At 44.5% G+C, this 21,182-nt stretch overlaps 1 long non-coding RNA gene across 1 annotated transcript in view; it reads right to left on the minus strand.

The window, feature by feature from the left end:
- Positions 1 to 4,274: 4,274 nt before the first annotated feature.
- The window catches only part of LOC116512131, a 50,697-nt gene continuing 33,789 nt past the window's right edge, over positions 4,275 to 21,182 (minus strand). The window contains exons 5-6 of the long non-coding RNA XR_004255818.1: positions 6,775 to 6,865; positions 4,275 to 4,335 (exon numbers count right to left, since the gene is read on the minus strand). This is a non-coding gene — a long non-coding RNA (uncharacterized LOC116512131). The remainder of the gene's footprint in view (positions 4,336 to 6,774; positions 6,866 to 21,182) is intronic.

The following is a 21,182-nucleotide window of genomic DNA, read 5'->3' on the forward strand; positions in this document are numbered from 1 at the left end:
ATCACATGAAGTGTTAATACCATTTTATAACGCCTTGGTGAGGCCACACTTGGAATACTGCATTCAGTTCTGGTCACTACAATGTAGAAAAGATGTGGAGACTCTAGGGAGAGTGCAGAGAAGAGCAACAAAGATGATTAGGGGACTGGAGACTAAAACATATGAAGAACGGTTGCAGGAACTGGCTATGTCTAGTTTAATAGAAAGAAGGACTAGGGGAGACATGATAGCAGTGTTCCAATATCTCAAGATTTAGCAGTAGTTTGCCATTGCCTCATTCCTAGGGCTGTGAGAGAGGGATTGGCCCAAGACAGGGGTGGGTTCCTGCCTGTTCTAACCTCTTCTATAGAAGAGGTTCCACAAATCTACTGTGCCGTTTAGAACCGGTTCCAGCTCCCTCCCCCCACCTGTCCGCACATCCTAAAGATGAAGAGCGAGAGGAGGAATTCTGGGAGTTGAAGTCCACAAGTCTTAAAGCTGTCAAGTTTGAACACACCTGGGTTTTTTTTCTAAAGGGTTAGGGGTGCAAGGGTCTTGTAACTTGACAGCTTTATGACTTGCGTGCTTCAAATGCCAGAGTTTCTGAGCCAACATTTTGGTTGCTAAGCAAGAGCGTTGTTAAGTGAGTTTCACCACATTTTACAAATTGGCCACACCCATCCAGTCACATGGCTGGCAAGCCGCTCCCATCTGGTCACATGGCCAGTAAGCCACTCCCACAAAACAGGCCACACCCACAGAAGAGGTTCTAAAAAAAATTGAAACCCACACTGGCCCAAGGTCACCCAGATGGCTTTATGCCTAAGGCAAAACTAGAACTCTTAGACTGCCAGGGATGAAAAGCAATTATTTTATCTCAGGTTACATAAAGAATTGTGGGTTTACATTACTCTTAAGATTTTGAAATAAGTGGAAGGAGAAAGTTAGATTACAAAAATACCATTCACCGGGTCTCTCCACACTTTTCTCCTCTTGCAAATTATACTTATTCCCACCATATCTGCGCAGCATTTTTTAAAAGAAAAAAGAGTGACGTGTTTGGACATGCCAGCATAGCAACTAATTTTTTTTTTTTCTTAAATGGCTGGGAGGCATTGGGCGAAATAACTGAGTCAAATGGAGTCATTTGAAGCTGGGGGAAACTGTCTCAGAAATTCTCAGCTATTGTGATGTATTTGCTCTTCTCTTCAAAAGAGAACAAAGACTTCACAGGAGCAAGGTGCAATTATGCAGGCAAAGATGTGTAGAAAGACAGTAGGATCTCACAGGTGTTCGATTTAAAGGGGTTTTTATTGCTATGTTTACCAGATGTTTAGGAAACAATCACCATTTTCAATGCAATGCAGAGCCCTATTTCTGGAATATTCTTTCCTTTGTCACACTTCTGTTTGTCTCCATCGGTGAATCAGTGTCACTGGTCAGCAATGTTGAGAGCAATGTGAGCCACATCAATCAAATAACAGAATAAAAGAGTTGCAAAGGACCTTGGAGGTCTTCTAGTCCAACCTCCTGCCTCAGGCAGGAAAACATATCCCATTTCAGACAAATGGTTGTCCAATCTCTTCTTAAAAACCTCCAGTGTTGGAGCACTCTCAACTTCTGGGGGCAAATCTTTCCACTGATTAATTGTTTTAACTGTCGTGAAAAGATTGCTTCTCTCCTTGATTAGTTTCCATCCATTGTTTCTCATCCTGCCTTCAGGTGCGTTGGAGAACAAATTGGCCCCTTCTTCCTTGTGATAGCCCCTCAAATATTGGAACACTGCTATCATGTCCTCCCTAGTCCATATTTTCATTAAACTAGACATACCCAATGCTTGCAGCCTAGAGGATGAGAATATTATTAATTATTTTTTTAAAAAAATATTTAATGTTTGTAATGATCCAAATATTTCTATTTTATTTATTTATATCTTATCTTGGTTTTTATGCCTAACTCTTGCTTTTCTGTCTGTAAGACACTCCAAGCAGTTTGCCTCGATAAAAAATACAAATTGTAAAATAGAAAGATAAATATTAATGACTAAATAAAGTCATTAAATACCATCAATATGCGGACGATACGCAATTGTATCTGTCCGCCCCGTGCCAACTCAATGAAGCGGTGGACGTGATGAACCAGGGTCTGGAGGCCGTTAAGGACTGGATGAGTGCTAACAAACTGGTGCTCAACCCGGATAAAACCGAGTGGCTGTTGTGTTTCCCCCCCAATAATTTGGCTAATACACCAACGCTTAGGCTGGGGGGTCAAATTTTATACCCCTCAGATAGGGTCCGCAACTTAGGAGTCCTCCTGGATCCACAGCTGACTTTTGACCACCAGCTGTCAGCTGTGACCAGGGGGGCATTTGCCCAGGTTCGCCTGGTCCGCCAGTTGCGGCCCTACCTAGACCGGGGGGCCCTCACAACAGTCACTCGAGCCCTTGTGATCTCCAGACTGGAATACTGCAATGGGCTCTACATGGGGCTGCCCCTGAAGTGCATCCGGCGACTACAGCTAGTCCAAAATGCAGCCGCGCGAGTGATAGTGGGCGCACCTCGGTTCGCCCACGTTACACCTGTCCTCCGCGAGCTGCACTGGCTGCCTGTTGGTCTCCGGGTGCGCTTCAGGATACTAATGACCACCTTCAAAGCACTCCATGGTAGTGGATCTGGGTACTTGAGAGACCGCCTTCTGCCGATTACCTCCCTAAACCGACCAATTAGATCGCACAGACTAGGCCTCCTCCGAATTCCATCAGCTGGTCAATACCGACTGGCGACCACACGGAGGAGAGCCTTCTCTGTTGCTGCCCCGACCCTATGGAACGAGCTCCCCATGGAGATCCGCACCCTCACCACGATCCAGACCTTCCGCGCAGCCCTCAAGATCTGGCTCTCCCAGCAGGCCTGGGAATAGGTTTTCCAATCACCCGCCCGAGTGTTTGATTGCTGAATGAAAGTTGTGTTTTATCATTTTTCTTTTGTTCACTAATTGTTTGTTTTGACCTTGCACTTCCCCTCCCCTGTGGTTGTAAGCCGCCCTGAGTCCCCTCAGGGAAAAGGGCGGCATATAAATCCCAATAAACCTCAAACCTCAAACCTTAAAGTCAAGTCAAATTTAAAACCTGGTACCATTAAAATCAAAGTATAGTTTGGCTAGAAATTCAGACATTAATAAAAGAGATAGAGTTTGGTCATTTTCCTAAATTCTGATAAGGGGTTCAAAATACACTGTAGAAGAAGGACAGGCAGAGCGTGGAGGTGGAGTCAAGAGAGGAATCAGCCTAGAACTGTGATAGCGAACCTATGCCATGTTTGCCACAGGTGGTACACGGAGCTGTGTCTGCAGGCACACGATCCGTCACCCCAGCTGAGCTCCACCGTGCATACGCGCACGCCTCCAGTTGGCCAGGTGATTTTAAGATCTTTGCCGCACATGCGCGGGAGGCAGGACACATGCTGGAGACACGCGCGCATGTGCAGGGAGGGTGGGGGGAACACAGCCCCCCCCCCATTTTTAGTCCCAGGAAGCTGCAGGGAGGCCTGCTAGGCTCAAAATGGGGCGTGGGGAGTCGCATGCGCAGGGGGGAATGGGGGCCAGGGTGGTGTTGCACACGCATGGCATTATGGATGTGGGCACGTGTGTGTGGTGTTGCACGCACATGTGCGCTTTCAGCATGCGACGACAAAAAGGTTAGCCATCACTGGCCTAGAATCATTATATTCCCACAAAGGATCTAAGTTCAACCTCTCTTGAATTCGGTTCACTCTTTTCCAGTACCAATTGAGTGTTGACCATTAGTTGACTAGATTCTTGTGTATAGGCATGCACAATAAAGCAACTTAGCTGGACATGATTCTTCATGCTTGACATATATTCCTTGGGGAGGGGGCGTACCATATTTTTCAGAGTATAAGACGCACCTTTTTCCCTCAAAAACGAGGGTGAAATCAGGGTGCGTCTTTTACTCTGATTACAGCATTTTGACCTACCGAAATCCTGCCCCCTTTGCAAAAATGGACATGCAGAGGGTTTGGGAGGCTTGCAAAGTGCTCCTGAGGGCTGAGGAGAGCAAAAAAGGCCCATTTTTGCTCATTTTTGCCCCCTCCCAGCCCCCCAGGAGCACCCTACAAGCCTCCCAAAACTCTGCATGCCCGTTTTTTTTTTTGTTTTGTTTTGTTTTGCAAAAAATAAGGCGTGCAGAGGGTTTGGGAGGCCTGCAGAGTGTAAAAACTTTTTTTTTAACTTACCTCTTCAAAATCATGGTGCTCCTCATACTCCAGTGCATCTTATTGTCCAAAAAAATATGGTACTTACCATTTGCCTGAAAGCTCCATAGGAGTTCATCCTCTCCTGCAGATTAAATAGGTAAGTTTAACGATAGCTTCAAGGTAGTCACAAAAACGTCACTTTTCTTTGATATAATTATTTCCCCCCTGCAGGCAGGAGAAATAGGCAAAGGAAACAGCAACACTTTTCCCAAAGTCAGTTAATAACTTTATAATGAGGTCAGACCTTCACTCAGGATGGTTCATTACAAATCTTATTCAATCTCTGACTTCCAAAGCCCTCCAATGGTCAGGTTTTCCACTCAAAAACAAGGCACCTCTTAAAAGGTTTAAAACAGAATTCTAGAATATATTTGTCATAACACGATTAATAATTTAATCAAATACCCTGCAATTTAAAACATGTGTTTATTTGAGATGGCTCTCTCTCTAAGTTGTTTCTAGAATGAATATACAGCATTCAAATAAAGTATTGTTGAACATAATATAATAAAGTCACAAAACCAGTCAACTAAGATTAATGATCTTATTAATGATCGTATCTACAGCAGGGGTGTCCAACTTTGGCAATCTTACGACAGGTGGGCTTCAACTCCCAGAATTCCCCAGCAAGCCATACTGTGAAATTCTGGGAGTTGAAGTCCAGCAGTCTTAAAGTGGCCAAAATTGGACATCTCTGGTTAGAGGTTCTCCTTATGAGTCACATCAACCAAATGTTACCTCATAACTGAAGTAACAGGTGAAATTGAAATGGTTCCTTGTTGTATTTATGTGCTCTTCAGTCTCCACAAAAGAAAAGTGTGTTCCTTTTTCTTTCGAAAAGAGTTTAATCCTAAATAAAGAACAATTTCTTGAAATTCAGAAAAAGTGGCAAGCTGAGGAATTGGAATGTATAGATTTCAAGATGCTGCTAAGTGATCATTCTTAGCATCCTTCATTATTTGCTAAAGTCTTCTGGGAAATATGGTCCAATATGGAGGACCACAACCAGAGATGAGGTTGGAGGGGCAAAGGGGTGAATTCTCACTAAATTTCATTTAATCCCTCCTCCATTTTTTTCTGATTAAATGATTAATCAGGCTGGTTCAAACAAGCTACCTATTCTTTGGCCATCCTGACAAGACTTGGATAAGCTTACAGATCTGACCCCTTCTTTGCATTAAGACCTATCGCAACTTTTTTCCCCTTCGCTAAACCAGAGGTGGACGTGGCCAGCGTGTGACGTATCAGGCCCACGAACCACGAGTTTGACCCTCCTGGTCTAGTGGATAACTGTGTGGTTTGCCAAATGTTTCAGAATGGTCAAACAATCGGCAACTCCAAATCTCAACCAACAAATGCTCTGTCTTAAATATTGGCAAAAAAAAAATCAGAACATCAAATACAAACTGGGCGGATCTGACCTCGTTGACGACCCTCACTCTGTCAAGGACCTTGGAGTACTCATCTCAAATGATCTTAAGTGTCGGAGCTCACTGTAACAGCATTGCCAAAAAGGCATTAAGAGTTGTTAACCTAATCTTGCGAAGCTTCTTCTCCGGTAATATTGAACTGCAAACTAGGGCATACAATACCTTTGCTAGACCAATTCTCGAATACAGCTCATCTGCCTGGGATCCGCACTTTATATCGAATATTAATACAATTGAGAGAGTCCAGAAGTATTTCACAAGAAGAATACTTCACTCCCCTACTCACAACAGAATACCTTATGCCACCAGGCTTGAAATTTTGGGCTTGGAAAACCTAGAACTATGCCGCCTACAGTGTGACCTAAGCATAATACACAAAATTATCCACTACAACGTCCTACCTGTCAATGACTACTTCAGCTTCAACCACAATAATACACGAGCAGACAACTGACTCTGTTGTTACATCCCCAATTTTTTACCTAAGACTGTCTACTGTCGACCTGACCCCATTCCTAAGAGGTCTGCATAAGCGCACCAGCGTGCCTACCATCCCTGTTCTACTGTCTCCATTTATTTGTACCTATTTACTGTGTTCATATTTATGTTTATACTTATACCTGTTATCTTTTACATGTTTGACAAACTAACTAAATAAATAAATAATGTGCTGCTGCAGGGACAGCTGTATGGTTTAGAATTGTAGCATATTTTTTATATAATTTTTGTATATCAAAATGTAAAATACAGGTGCAAATAAAGATAACAGGGAAGGAGAAAAGAGGAGAAGAAGTGTGGGTTAAAGAGGGAGGGAAGCATTAGGTTCACCTGCTTGAGCAGAGGGCTGGACTAGAAGACCTCCAAGGTCCCTTCCAGCTCATTCTATTCTATTCTATTTAAAAAATGCCTTATTGGTTTTAGGTCACCCTTGTCTAGAAAAAAAAGACATTGTGCTTTTTGAGATTTGCAAGATGAAAGCTCCCTCTACTGGTTCAAAATTTGATTTCTTTTTCAGCTGAAAGAGAAAGGGGGGGGGAAGAGATACAACAAATAATAAAACTTCAGAACCGATATTTAGGGGGTTCACTTACCATTAACAAGGCAGGTGAAAGTTTCTTTTCTGATTCACAAAACATTTCATCAGGATTTTGGACTTGACCCGAATGTCTGACCAGATCCAGCCTGCATAAATTCAAAAGACTACTAAATGGTAGTTCTCACTTAACAAATTGTCTCACTTAGCAGGATACATTTGGGGCTCAATTATGGTCACAGATCGAGGGCTATCTGAACTTCCCATTCCAAACTTGAGGTAGTTCCGAGAGGCTTCTACGTCCAATGGAAACCATGGCAAATGTTGAATTTTTAAAAACCAGTTTTCTCAGACTTCCTTCCAGAATCTTCCAGACTATCCTGCCGCTAGGGCCCTGCTGGGAATCTGGAGGGCATTAGTTGGGAAAGATGAGATGTGTGGGATCTAATTAATCTGTGGGTAGAATTATAGTTTAATATTGCACAGATAAAACATTTCAACTTGAGCCAACCACGTCTCTCTTTTCCTTCGGTTATATCAACTATGCGAAGTTAACCAGAATTTAATTTGATTACGGTTGCATTCGCATAATCTGCTAAAGAAAAAAGATTGGTTGATGAAGACGCACGGGTTTTTAACTAGTCACCAACCTTTCAGACTTCAGGGACCACTAAATTCATAATTTTAAATCCCATGGACCACTAATATGAATTAGTGACGGGATGGGGTCCTTCAAGCACTTAGCTTGGCCACCTGTTAGCGGAGAGAATCACCTGAGGTCAACCTTAGGTTTACTGTCCATTGAAGATAGGAATCTCAAATATGGCCAAGAATGAATGTTTGGCTTGCAGCCAGCCCGGGCGCTAGATTGGCCCCCTGCTGTTGAAAGAAATGTCCTTCTGGGTTCAGCTCCAAGTGGGGAAGAAGACACTGGAGACATGGAGGTTGCTTGGAAAGATGGTTTATTGTTGGACAGGGCCACAAGGCTTGAGCCCTGACCAGAAAAGGTGATCACATGTTTCAATGTTGATGGAGAAGAAGAGAGAAGGCTGAGGAAGGGGCTTGCTAGGCTTTTATACCCTGTTCAGTCCCACCTCTCTGTTTCCTGTTCCTGTGTAAGAAATGTATTCTGACTGGTTGTCAGACTCCCATAGGGCCATGCCTACTCTCTAGGCTGTGATGAGTTCTCAGTTGCCTTGTGGTCAGTTGAGTAATATCCCTTCCCCTACAGCTGCAGTGAGGAGAAGTCTTTATTATGTAAAGTGGGCTAGCCTGGCCATCTTAATGGCCCATTAGCTGGGGATGGGCAGAAAGCTATAGGCAACTATTCTGTCTTTTGAAACATGTTTCTTTTCACATCCAGAGAAATATTCTGCCTTTTCAATATTTCCTAGGATATTTCATTTTTCTGGGAGAGGGCTGGATGATAACTTCCCACACTGCAAACTGTGTTTTTTGAGGAGTCCGGCTGAAGTTTCACTCATTGCTCACCGAAGAGTTTGGATTCCCAGGGAGAGAGGGAAGGAAGGGTTGGAGCTACTAAACAGGCAGCCAAGCTAAGTGCCTGAAGGACCCCATCCTGTCAGCGAGCGGGAGTAATTGCTTCAGCGGACCGTATCCAGCCCAGGGCCCGCAATTTGAGGGTCCCTGATTTAGTGCAATATAAAAAATGCAAAAATGCAAAGATTTTTCTGCGGGCCACCAAAATTTTCTCGCAGACCATCAGTGGTCCATGGCCCACCAGTTGGTGACTGCTGAACTAGTCTTAGATTAATTCTGTTGTTGCTGAATTTGGAGCTTCTGTTGTGGAAGATTTATAAAAAATCCAAACCTACAGCATAATCAATTTTTATTGTGTCATTAAATTCTAGTTTGCATAAATCAGCATTTGATTGAAGTGATTTATAGATGCATAAATTAAAAAAATAAAAATAAAACATAAATCAGATGGTAACCTCAAAGCTTTTGTTAAAGAGCAAGAGAGTCTGTGGTTTGTATATTCTCCATAACTTTTTTTTATCTTGGTGCCTTGTTAGAACAAAACTAATATCCAATATATAGAAATTAGGTGTTGTGGTTTAAAATAAATTCTAAGCTAATGCTAAAATAACCAGTTATAAATCCTGGATTGTTTTCTTGACTTCTTTAATAAATGGCAACTTATTTTAAACTGTTATATGTGATTTCCATATCATATGTAACTTAAGTGAATCAAATCAGCTCAAGCAAAAAGGAAATCTAACTTATTCTTTATTTAGTCATGTAGGAGAAGGAATAACAGAGATGGGGGGGACTTAGAGATCTCCTAGTCCACCCTCCTGCTCAAACAGGAAACCCTATACCATTTCAAACAAATGGTGGTTCAATCTCTTCTTTAAAATCTCAAGTGCTGGAGCATCCACAACTTCTGGACACAAGTCATTCCGCTGATTCATTATTCTGTCAGGAAATTTCTTCTTAGTTTTAGGTTGCTTCTCTCATTGATCAGTTTCCATCCACTGCTTCTTGTGCTGTTCTCAGGAGGTTTGGGGAATAGTTTGACCCTCCCTCTTCCTTGTGGCAGCCCCTCAAATATTGGAACACTGCTATCATGTCACCCCATGTCCTTCTTTTCACTGAACGAGACATATCCAGTTCCTGCAACCGTTTGTAGGAAGTTATCACCCAGCCCTCTCCCAGAAAAATGAAATATCCTAGGAAATATTGAAAAGGCAGAATATTTATATGGATGTGAAAAGAAAGAAACATGTTTTAAAAGACAGAATAGCTGCCTGTAGCTTCCTGCCCATCCCCACTTTGTCAATGGGCCATTAAGAAGGCCAAGCCGGTCCCTTTACATAATAAAGACTTCTCCACTTCAGCTCCAGGGGAATGGGATTAAGGCATGATAATATTGGCACTTTTCCCAACTTACCACATGGCATCTGAGAACTCAACCAAACCTGGATTCAAAACGCAGCCTAGAGAGTTGCCCCTACATGGCTCCATGGAAGTCTGACAACCAATCAGAATACAAGCTCAAGATCAAAGGCCAGAGAGGGCATAAAACCAGGGACTCAGCTTCTCTTCCTCCTTTTCCTTCCCTTCTCTTCTCCACCAACATTGAAGCATGTGATCACCTTTTCTGTTCAGGACTCAAGCCATGTGGTCCTGTCCACCAATAAACCATCTTTCCAAGCAGCCTCCATGTCTCCAGTGTCTTTTTCTCCACTTGGAGCCGAACCCAGAAGGACATTTCTTATATCACGTTCTTCATATGTTTTAGCCTCCAGTCCCCTAATCATTTTTGTTGCTCTTCACTGTACTCTTTCTAGCATCTCAACATCTTTTTTACATCAGTAACTAAACCTAGATGCAATATTCCAAGTATACTTTTACAAAGGCATTATGAAGTGGTATGCTTCACATGACCTTGATTCTATCCTCCTGTCAATGCAGCCTAGGACTGTGTTGGGGTTTTTTGGCAGCTGCTGCACACTGCTGGCTCATATTTAAATGGTTGTCCACTAGGACTCCAAGATCCCTCTCCTAGTTACTACTATTGAGCCAGGTACCACCTATTCTATACCTGTGTGTGGTTTTTTTCTTGCCTAAATGTTGAATCTTACTTTTCTCACCATTGAATTTCTTTTTGCCAGACAGGGTTCAGTGTTCAAGTCTGGCAAGATCCTTCTGTAACTTAAGCCTATCTTCTGGAGTGCTGGCTATTGCTGCCAGTTGGTATCATCCAGGGGTGGGTTTCAACCGGTTCGCAGCGGTCCCTGCGAACCGGTTGGTCGGCGAACCCGGAAGTAAGTAACTTCCAGGAATGGCGAAGGGCCCACCCGCCCGTCCGCGCTCCTTACCCGGTTTTGACGAGTTCTGCGCTTCCACACATGTGCAGGACGCATACAGCGCCTGCGCGATCCTCCAGGAGCAGCTGGAGCATCACACAGACGCTAGTACGCATGCGTGCACCGCGCGCGTGCACGAGGACGCTGCCGGCCCCATTCCAACCGAACCGGTTGGAACGGGGCAAGAAACTCACCCCTGGTATCATCTCCAGATTTGATGAGTTCGTTTTCTATCCTCTCTTCTAAATCATTGATGAAGATATTGAAGAGCACTGGGCCTAAGACAGAGCTTAGGGCACCCCAGTGCTTCCCTGTATGCAGATGCAATTCCATTAAGGACTACACATTAAGTGCAGTAGGTCAGCCAGCTATAAATCCATCTGGTGGTGATCCTGCCTATCCCACATTTTTTGTATTTTACCAAGTAGTAGGTTGCATTCTACTTTATGAAATGCCTTACTGAAGTCCAAGTAAATTTTAGCCATAGCACCTGCTCAAGAAATGAGGCCTTTGAACTATGGGACTGGAGAAGACTCCTGGGAGTCCCTTGGACTGCAAGATGATCCAACCGGTCAGTCCTAGAGGAGATCAACCTTGACTGCTCTTTAGAAGGCCAGATCCTGAAGATGAAACTCAAATACTTTGGCCACCTAATGAGAAGGAAGGACTCACTGGAACAGAGCCTCATGCTGGGAAAGATTGAGGGCAAAAGAAGACAGGGACGGCAGAGAATGAGGTGGCTGGATGGAGTCACCGAAGCAGTAGGCGTGAGCTTAAATGGACTCCAGAGGAAGGTAGAGGACAGGAAGGCCTGGAGGAACGTTGTCCATGGGGTCGCGATGGATCGGACACAACTTCACAACTAACAACAACAACAAACCTGCTCACCCTAGTATCATTTTCAGATGGAAAATCTTCTCAGTTTTATTGCTTCCATTTTGGAAAATATGACAAATCTGATTCAGAGCCCTTGCATTTTTTTCTTTTACTTAGTTGGCATTAAAATGTATATTTGGGGGACATTTCTCCAAATTACGGGGAAAGTTGCTTGCACTTTTTCCTAGGATCTGGTTTTCTCTAATAATTTCAAGCATTTTGGGACATGACTTTTGGCAAAGAAATATGCCTAATATTTTCACATTTCAAAGCTGGGTCTTCACTAGCACATACAATAAGTAAAGCATATCTCAGCAATAATGCTATCTTTTGCCTGCTTCATCCCAAAATGTTGTCTTTGGCTCCTCTCCAACTACAAGCAAGAAAATCTTAGTAGTAATTTTCAGCTTACAGTATTCAAATATTATCTGAGGGAAGCTTCAAGGTACTTAGAAAGAACCCAGAAATACAGTGACTGAGAACAAATGCAACAGAGGCAGGATGAGGAGCAGCAGTGAGGAGCAGCCTCTTTCCTGCTGTATTGTTTTCTGGCTAAAAGTTTGGTTTTAGTGGTTAAGGCACCAGGGTAAAAACAAAACAAAAAAGGAGAGTGTGAGTTGTAGTCCTGCACAAAAGTCCAGCTGGATGATTTTGGGCCAGTCACTCTCTCTCATCCTACAATGTCAGGCTCGGGGGACAAGCATAATCATGATGATGATGATGATGTTGATGATAATGATGATGGTGGTGGTGGTGAAAGAGAATGAGGAGGAGGAAGAAGGAAAAAGAAGAAAGGAGAAGGAAAAGGAGGGATGGGATGGGAAGGGAAAGGAAAGATAAGGAGGGAGGGAGGGAAGGAAGGAAGGAAGGAAGAGGAAGGAAGGAAGGAAGAAAAAGAAAGAAAGAAAAGGAAAGTGGAAATGAAGAAGAGAGGAAGGAAGAAAGAAAGTGAAAGAAAGAAGGAAGGAAGGAAGGAAGGGAAAGGAGGAAGGAAGGAAGAAAAATTAAGAAAAAGAAAGAATGAATGAAAGAAAGAGGGAGGGAGGAAGAAAGGAAGGAAGGAAAAGAAAGAAAGAAAAAGAAAGTGGAAAGGAAGGAAGAAGAGAGGAAGGAAGAAAGCAAAAGGAAGGGAGGGAGGGAGGGAAATGAGGAAGGAAGGAAGAAAAATTAAGAAAAAGAAAGAATGAATGAAAGAAAGAGGGAGAGAGGGGGAAGGAAGGAAAAGAAAGAAAGAAAAAGAAAGTGGAAAGGAAGGAAGAAGAGGAAGAAAGAAAGAAAGCAAAAGAAAGAAAGGAAGGAAGGAAGGAAGGAAGGAAGGAAGGAAGGAAGGAAGGAAGGAAGGAAGGAAGGGAGGAAGGGAAAGGAGGAAGGAAGGAAGAAGAATTAAGAAAAAGAAAGAATGAATGAAAGAAAGAGGGAGGGAGGGAGGAAGGAAAGGGATGACACTTTCTGAGTAATCAAGGATGCATATGTAGTATGGCTGTCCATGTTCAAAGGTAAAATATAATTGAGAGCAAAGTTGCATACACAAACTCCTGTCAAGGATACCTTAAGCCATGGGCATCTTTTCCTAGAAATTGCACCTCACCTGTGGAAAGCCGTCTTGCAAGACCAGGAAAACAGATCCCTAAATTGATGGTGTTTCCAACTGGTATTACGGGAATGCTTAGCTGTGCCGCAGATCAGATTTAGCATTTCACATCTGAATTATTGCATGGCACTAGTGAGTAACCTATCACCTGAGTGTTAGGGATGAGTGTAGTAAAAATGGAGAAAATGATAATTTTATATCAAATGCAGATTAAAGAGTAGCAGCTATGCTTGCTAAGGCAGCAGTCACCAACTGGTGATCTGTGGACCACTGGTGGTCTGCGAGAAAATTTGGGTGGTTCACAGAAAAATTATTTGCAATTTTTATATTAAATCGGGGGTCCCTAAACTATGGCCCCTGGGATGGGATACATTCAATGAATGCTTGTGTTGCTGCAGAGAGTCTCCCCCTTTGGGGTCCTTTTGTGCGGGTCAGAGGGGGGCATAAATTCCAACTTGTGGGCTGCTTCAACCTCATGGTGGGGGGCTTTGGGAGAAGGCTGGGGGAAAGTGCTGTTGGTAGCAAAGAGCTGGAGGAACTTCTTCCAATGGGACTGCATCAAGGCTTGGAACTGGCTGAACTTCTCAGCTTGATGAGCCTCCAGGCGCCGGTACCTGGCCTTGCACTCCCGCTGGTTTTCCTTCTGCTTGGAAAGCCTATGCTCATAGCCCTCAGTGAGGTGCTTCTACTGAGCCTCCTTCTTGATCAGATCCAATTTGAACTGAGCTGTTTTGCCAACTCTTTCTCATGGTGGCTGCTTAGCTCCAACAACTGCTTCCTGTTGGGGCCCTGAGGAGCCCAGGCGGGCAAGGAGGGGCCGGGAGGGGAAGAGCGAGTAGAGATCAGTGAGGTGCTCCTGGACGTGAGTGACATCAAGTTGGCCACAGTCACATGACCACCAAACCACGCCCATCCAGCCAGTCATTAGGCATATCATATTATTTTTATTTATTTATTAACCGCATTTATATGCCGTCCAATCCCGAAGGACTCTGGGCGGCTAGTGGTCCGCGGGATTTAAAATTATGAATTTAGTGGCCCCTGAGGTCCAAACGGTTGGGGACCCCTGTGCTAAGGCATCGCATGCATAACCTAGGGAGAATTCTAAGGAATTCTACGAGAACTTGAAGTCAACTCAAATTTTGCACCAGACAAAACCCTCTTACATCATACTACATAAAACAACATCAGGCTGCAAGGAAGAACTACTCATAGCAGGTAATTTATCTCTTCGGGAACCTTAGCTTACTTGACAGATCTTCCCATTGAGAAATCTAAGAGTTCCCTAAAACACAATTGGGAAACCACCGCTATATCCCCTGCACTTAACTTGGCTGTTATTTAAAGGAGAACCAAATATAATATTTCATTTAAACCCTTCCCCCTCCTGCTGAGCGGCAGAATTATGCCTCCAGTCTAGCATTTGAGGGAGAGTGGTGGGGGGGGGGGGGGGGGGAGAAATGTAAAAACACACTGAGAAAGCTGAGAAAACCCCATGTAATATTTTGCTTGGCTTTTAGCCTGACGTTTGTAGTGAGAATGGGGGCTCCGTGGATGTGTTTCCCATTAACTTTTTTTTTCTTATTTTAAAAGCTAGTTAAACTTCATTCATCCAACATCCGAAAAGAGAGAACTCAACGGTTTTATCAGTTTGAGACTGAACATCATTCAATTTCTTGGCTCAATTTGCACCCGGATTACCATTTCAGGGAGTGTAGTCATAACAACCTGATGTCTAGGGGACGCCCACCCGAATTTTGAATTCCTAGAGGACCACACCAGAAGGAGAAGGCAGGCTGTTCCTCTCCACAAAACAGGGGTGTCAAACTCGATTTCACTGAGAACTGAATCAGTATTGTGTTTGACATGGGGGGGGGGCTGGGGTGAATGTGGCTGGGTGGGCGTGGCCAGCTTAACATCACTTGTCTCGGGGACACCTGTGGTGGCCCCGAGTGTTCTGCCATTGGAAATGGGCTCCTGAGCTCCGTTTTCGGCTGCGACGGCCTCCTGCAACCATCTGCCAGTGAAAATGGGGCTCAGGAGGGCACCTGCGCCGCTTGTGAGCTCAGTTTTCAGCTGCAACAGCCTCTTGAAACCCTTTGCAGCCCTCTTGAGCTCCGTTTTTGCTGGCAGAGGCACTGCGGGCTGATCTTTTGCTGTTTCCAGGGCGGCCCTGTGGGCCAGATCTAAAAGCCCTGTGGGTCGGATCTGGCCCACGGGCCTTGAGTTTGACACCCCTGCCATAGACAGAATAATAGAGTTGGAGGAGACCTTGGAGGTCTTATAGTCCAGTGGTCCCCAACCTTTTGGGTGCCAGGGACCAGTTCTGTGGAGAGATGTTTTCCTGAGGACCAGAGGGGTTGTGGCTTCATGTGCTGCCTTCATCCCGCCCGTGCATAGATGGGGCTTTGCTTGTTTGTGCAGCCAGGTCTCTAGCATGCTGTATCGGCCAGTGTCGGTCAGCAGCCTGGCAGTTCTACCCCAACCCCCTGCTGAAGCAGGAGACCCTATGCTCCTGATGGTGAACCTATGGCACAGGTGCCAGAAGTGACACACAGAGCCCACTCTGTGGGCATGTGCACTATCACCAGTGTCCATGTGCGTGCCAGAGCATCAAAAAACCAAAGACCAGGTGGCCAGCACGCGCGTGCGCACCGGCCAGCTTGTCTTTGGGTTTCTGGTGCTATGCGCGTTCCAGTTTCGGCACTCGGTGCCGAAAAGGTCCACCATCACTGCCCTATACCATTCCAGACCAGTGGCGATCCACTATTTCCTTAAAAGCCTCCAGTGATGAAGCACCTACAACTTCTGAAGGCAAGCCGTTCCACTAAAACAATGCTATAGGGCCAAAATGGCAAACCTATGGTGGCACACGGAGCCATTTGTCAGGGCACGTGAGGCGTTACCCTGTCGGCTGAGTTCAGCCTTTTTTAAAGCCATTTTTTACCCTCCCCAGGATCCAGAGGCTTTATAGGAGACTGGGGGGGGGGGTGAAAAGAGCCTCCCCACCCCCGGAGGACCTCCAGAGGCTTCAGGAGCTTCCCTGAAGCCTCCAGAGCACAAAAAAGCGGCCCTACGGGCAAACCGGAAGTTTGGGAACAGATTTCCGGTTTGCTCGTAGGGTCGGTTTAAGCCCTCCAGAGCCTTCAGGGACCTTCAGGAGGCAAACCTCGTAGGGTTATTTTTAGTCCTCCAGATGCTTCAAGGAAGCCTCCTGAAAGTCCTTGAAGCCTCCGGAGCACTTAAACTGACCCTACGAGCAAACTGGAAGTGACTTCATTTAAGCCTCCAGAGGGCCTCGGGCGGGGGGAGGCTGTTTTCGCCCTCCCCAGGCTCCTATAAAGCCTCTGGAGCCTGGGGAGGGTGAAAAAAGCATGGAAAAATGGGAGGGGGGAGCGCCTCTCATGCGCGCATGCACACGGGGGGTGTCAAGTGTTGCATTATGGGTGCGGCACGCCCATGTACGACCCCCCCCCCTGCGCCCCCCCCACTTATGGCACCCAAGCCAAAAAAGGTTTGCCATCTATAGGGCATTGCACACCAGAATAACTAGACCCAAGGACAGTTTTTTCCCCCCATTCCATCAGTCTACTAAACAATTAATTCCCACAACACTGTCAAACTAGTTAGTAAGACTATTAATATTGTTCTTCCCATCTTTCCTATTGCCTATTTCCTTTTCCACTTATGACTGTTGCTTGTATCTTTACGATTTATATTGTTTTATTTAGTTTCCTAGTATGATTTATGTTGATTGCTTATTTAGTATCCTATGCCTATCAGTAAGTGTTGTATCTTATGACTTATGATGAATGTATTTTTACGATGACTATGATCATGATGTATCACTCACAGCTTTTATGTACACTTACAGCTTATGCACCGAAAACGAAGTCCTTGTCTGTCCAATCATACTTGGCCAATAAAGAATTTTATTCTGTTCTGTTCTATTCTAATTGTTTTCACTGTCAAGAAGTTTTTCCTTATTTCTAGATTGGACAATTATGAGCTGGTCAACAGTGTATGTGTTACAAAAAGCATACCGTATTTTTCGGAGTATAAGACGTACCTTTTTCCCTCAAAAAAGAGGCTGAAAATCTGGGTGTGTCTTATACACCGAATACAGCATTTTTTTGCCTCCTGAAGCCCCACTCTCTCACCAAAATGGCCATGCATACCCTTATGGAGGCTTTCATAGAGCTCCTGGGGGCTGGAGGGCGGATATGAGCAAAAAACCAGCCCATTTTTTTGCCCCCCCCCCCTCCCAGCAGCACTCTATAAGCCTCCATAAGGCTATGCATGTAATGTTTTTGACGAAAAACAGGCCAGTTTTGGATAGTTTTTTGCCCCCCACCGGAGCACTCTGCAAGCCCCCCCCCAAGGCTATTCATGCCTCTTTTTTAAAAAAATGGGCCTGTTTTCAGGAGGTTTGCAGAGTGCAAAACCTTTTTTTCCCCTTTTTGGAAAGCTCTTTAACTGATTGATGAGAATTACATTGATCAAGTGCTGTGCCAGCAGAAACAAAGTCTTAGGTGCTGCAGATTGTCAGTGATTTCCTTCTCCAGCACATGGATAAATATACCAGGAAACATCTACCTACTTATCTACTGTATTTCTCTCTCTCCCTTCCCTCCCTCTATCTACCCATGTACCTACCTACTCTCTCTCCCTACCTATCTACTGTATTTCTCTCTCTCTCTCTCTCTCTCCCTCTATCTACCTACCTATCTACTCTCTCTCTCTCTCCCTACCTATCTACTGTATTTCTCTATTTCTTTCTCTATCCCTCTACCTATCAACCTATCTATTCTCTCTCCCTACCTATCTACTCTATTTCTCTCTCTCTCTCTCTATTTATCGCCCTCTATCCCTCTACCTACCTACCTACTTACCCCCTCTCTCTCTCCCTACCTACTTACTGTATGTATGTATGTATGTATGTGTGTGTGTGTGTGTGTGTATGTATGTGTGTATATATATATATATATTAGATTTTTACAACCCCTGGTAAGCCCCAATTATGGGAGGAAGCTAACTGCTTCCATCATCTGTCAATCGGCTCGTCACAAGAGTCCATCACGACAGAAACCCAATATTTTTTACTGTTGCCTTTGTTATATTTGTGTTGATAAATAAATAAAGGGAGACTAGTATAGATCTATTTCAAGCTATTTAGCTCTCATCAGCTAGCCATTCCATATCAATGCTGACAATTTTGGTAATTTCCTTACCGGTTGCACTTTGCAAATCGCAGTTGTGACCACAATTTCTTGGTCCTAGCCTTAAGAAGACTATTCCTATAATGGCAAACGTTGTTCTAAGCTAAGGTTTTATTGAGATCTATTATAATATTTCTTGAGAGACAGAATGAGTCTCGGGAGCGCATCTGTCAGGAGCAATAAATAAATATTTTCTGCCCGCTGAACAAATTGTAACCCTGTTCTATTTCTGCTCCTGCCATGAGGCAGATTTTATTTTATTTTATTTTTTGTAGGAAACTGTCACAGAATCCTTGCAGCCATCCAGTTCCCTTTCAAAAGCAGTTTCCCCATTCATTTCAGATATTTTCTTGAGGGTCAAACCTCCTTTTTCTCAAGGCCTCTGTAACCTTACAACAAATGCAGACTCGGGGGAAACGGGACAGCCATAGAGCCAAATCTAAGCCTTTATCTGAAGCTGGCTTCTTCGGCATTGGGTTACAAAAAAAAAAGGCTAAACATTTCTACCCCCAAAGGGAATTTACATAGTGAAAGATACATGAGAAATTAATTCAGATCAATTCACCAAAGGAATTCTTCCTTTGGCAGACAAGAGACTATGCAAAAACTGTGGGAATGCTGTCTATTGCATTCCAGATTCTGAAAAAACTATAGTTTCCAGACAGCATAATATGAAGTATGTAGCCAATTTTCTGATAGCTTTATGTCACCATGGTCACGACTGCACAGCGAGCTTATTCCCCTGGGAATTCTTATTCTTAAAAAAAGCGTTTTGGAATCTCAAGAGGGTGGAGAGATTTGGGGTGTGGGGTCTTTGGTGTTCTCTGCGCTCGGCTGTTTCTCGTAGGCGTTTCATTACCCAATTAGGTAACGTGGCACGACATAACCGCGAATGTCAAAACCGCGCCGACAAAACCGCGGCGCTAAAACCGTGATGTCAAAAGCGTGCCGACAACAGCGCACCGACAACAGCGCGCCGACAGAAGCGCGATTTAAGTTAAGGTAAGGTTTAGGGTTAGGGTTAGGGTTAGGTTTAGGGTTAGGTTTAGGGTTAGGGTTAGGTTAAGGGTTAGGTTTAGGGTTAGGTTTAGGGTTAGGTTTAGGGTTACGTTTAGGGTTAGGTTTAGGATTAGGTTTAGGGTTATTTTTAGGGTTATGTTACAGCGCGCTTCTGTCGGCGCGCTGTTGTCGGCGCGCTTCAGCGCTCATTCGTCTCCGCGGTTTTGACGGCGTGGTTTTGTCACTGCGCTTTAGTCACACGCGCTTTTATCATATGCGCATTTGTGGTGGAACCATTAGGTAACATGATCAATGCATCATGGGGTACAGAAAGCAGTTCAGACTTGTCTTGACAGTGGAGACAACAGGTATCTGAATGGTTATGTTAGTCTTTCAGACTTGTCAGCTCTTAGGAGGTGGACCAAGATTGGCTAGAAGAGAGAGAGAGAGAGAGAGGGAGGGAGGGAGGGAGGGAGAGAGGGAGAGAGAGAGGGAGAGGGAGGGAGGGAGAGAGGGAGAGAGGGAGGGAGTGGGTGGGAGGTAGGGAGAGAGGGAGGGAGGGAGAGAGTGAATGACTGACCTAAAGTGAAGAGTGAGAAGGGTCCATAAAAAGGCAAGATGCTCAATAATGAAACAGAAGGTCAGGCCTGCAGCCATCTTTTCTTTGGGATCTTTCTATTATTCTACTATGCATTAGATACACTTTCTATTATTCTACTATGCATTTTCTATTGTGGGAAAATTGGGGGGTAGGGGTGGGGTTGTAGGAGTGAGATGCAATGTAGCCAAAACAAAATTCCTTTCTAGAAAGCCAAGGTCATCCTTTGTCGTTGCACCTCTGCACCTGACCGGAACTGGATGGGTGGACCTGCCAGCATGGCGGTGGGAGATTGGACCATGTGATGGACTTGTGGGTGTGGGAAAAAGATCTTGAACTTTCAACTGGGTGGGGAAAACCGGGAAGCTTTCAGATTCAGGTTTTCCCAGATGTGCCAACGTGGCTCTCTTAAAAAATTAGAACTTTGAGCAATACTTTGCCTTGGACTCTGATTTAGTCTTGGATGCTATTTGGAACCCTGACACAGAAAGCATAACATCATGGCACACAACCTGCAATTCATGTATTTTTAGATGAATTACATCAGGATGCAAAAATATGAGTGTAGAGCCTACCTTAATGTAGGTCATAATTTTGCATAATCTTTGCTTGTTGAAAAGATCCATTGGTGGAATCATAAAGTCATAGAACATAGAATCATGGTTCCACCACAAAACCGCGGTAGACTAAAGCGCGCTCGACAAAAGCGTGTACCTGACGTCATCACAGCGCGACAAAACATCACGCTGTGAGCGGTAAACTTAAAATTAACGCGAAAACCTTACCCTAACCCCCCCAAACCTAACCCTAAACCTAACCCTAAACCTAACCCTTAACCTAACCCTAAACCTAACCCTAAACCTAACCCTTAACCTAACGCTAAACCTAACGCTAACCATTAACCTAACCCTAAACCTAACCCTAACGCTTAACGTAACCCTAAACCTAACCCTAACCCTTAACCTAACCCTAAACCTAACCCTAAACCTAACCCTTACCTTTACGTGAATCGGCTTGCTTTAAAATCGCTTTTTAAAATCTCAGCGGTCGTATTTGTCGCGCTGCTGATGACGTCAGGTACGCGCTTTAATTGGGCGCGCTTTAGTGGACCGCGGTTTTGTCGTGCCACGAGAATCATAGGGCTGGAAGCAATCTCAGGGGTCTTCTTGTTCAATTCCCTATTCCAAGCCTAAGAGCTTATACCAGGGGTGAAATTCAGCAGGTTCTGATTTTGAGTAGTTCGGAGAACCGGCAAAGACCACCTCTGGCTGGCCCCAGAGTGGGGTGGAATGAGGATTTTGCAGTATCCTTCCCCTGGAGTGGGGCGGGAATGGGGATTTTGCAATATCC

This window comes from Thamnophis elegans, chromosome 8 (assembly GCF_009769535.1).
Source record: "Thamnophis elegans isolate rThaEle1 chromosome 8, rThaEle1.pri, whole genome shotgun sequence".
In the NCBI taxonomy this organism is placed as follows: Eukaryota; Metazoa; Chordata; class Lepidosauria; order Squamata; family Colubridae; genus Thamnophis; species Thamnophis elegans.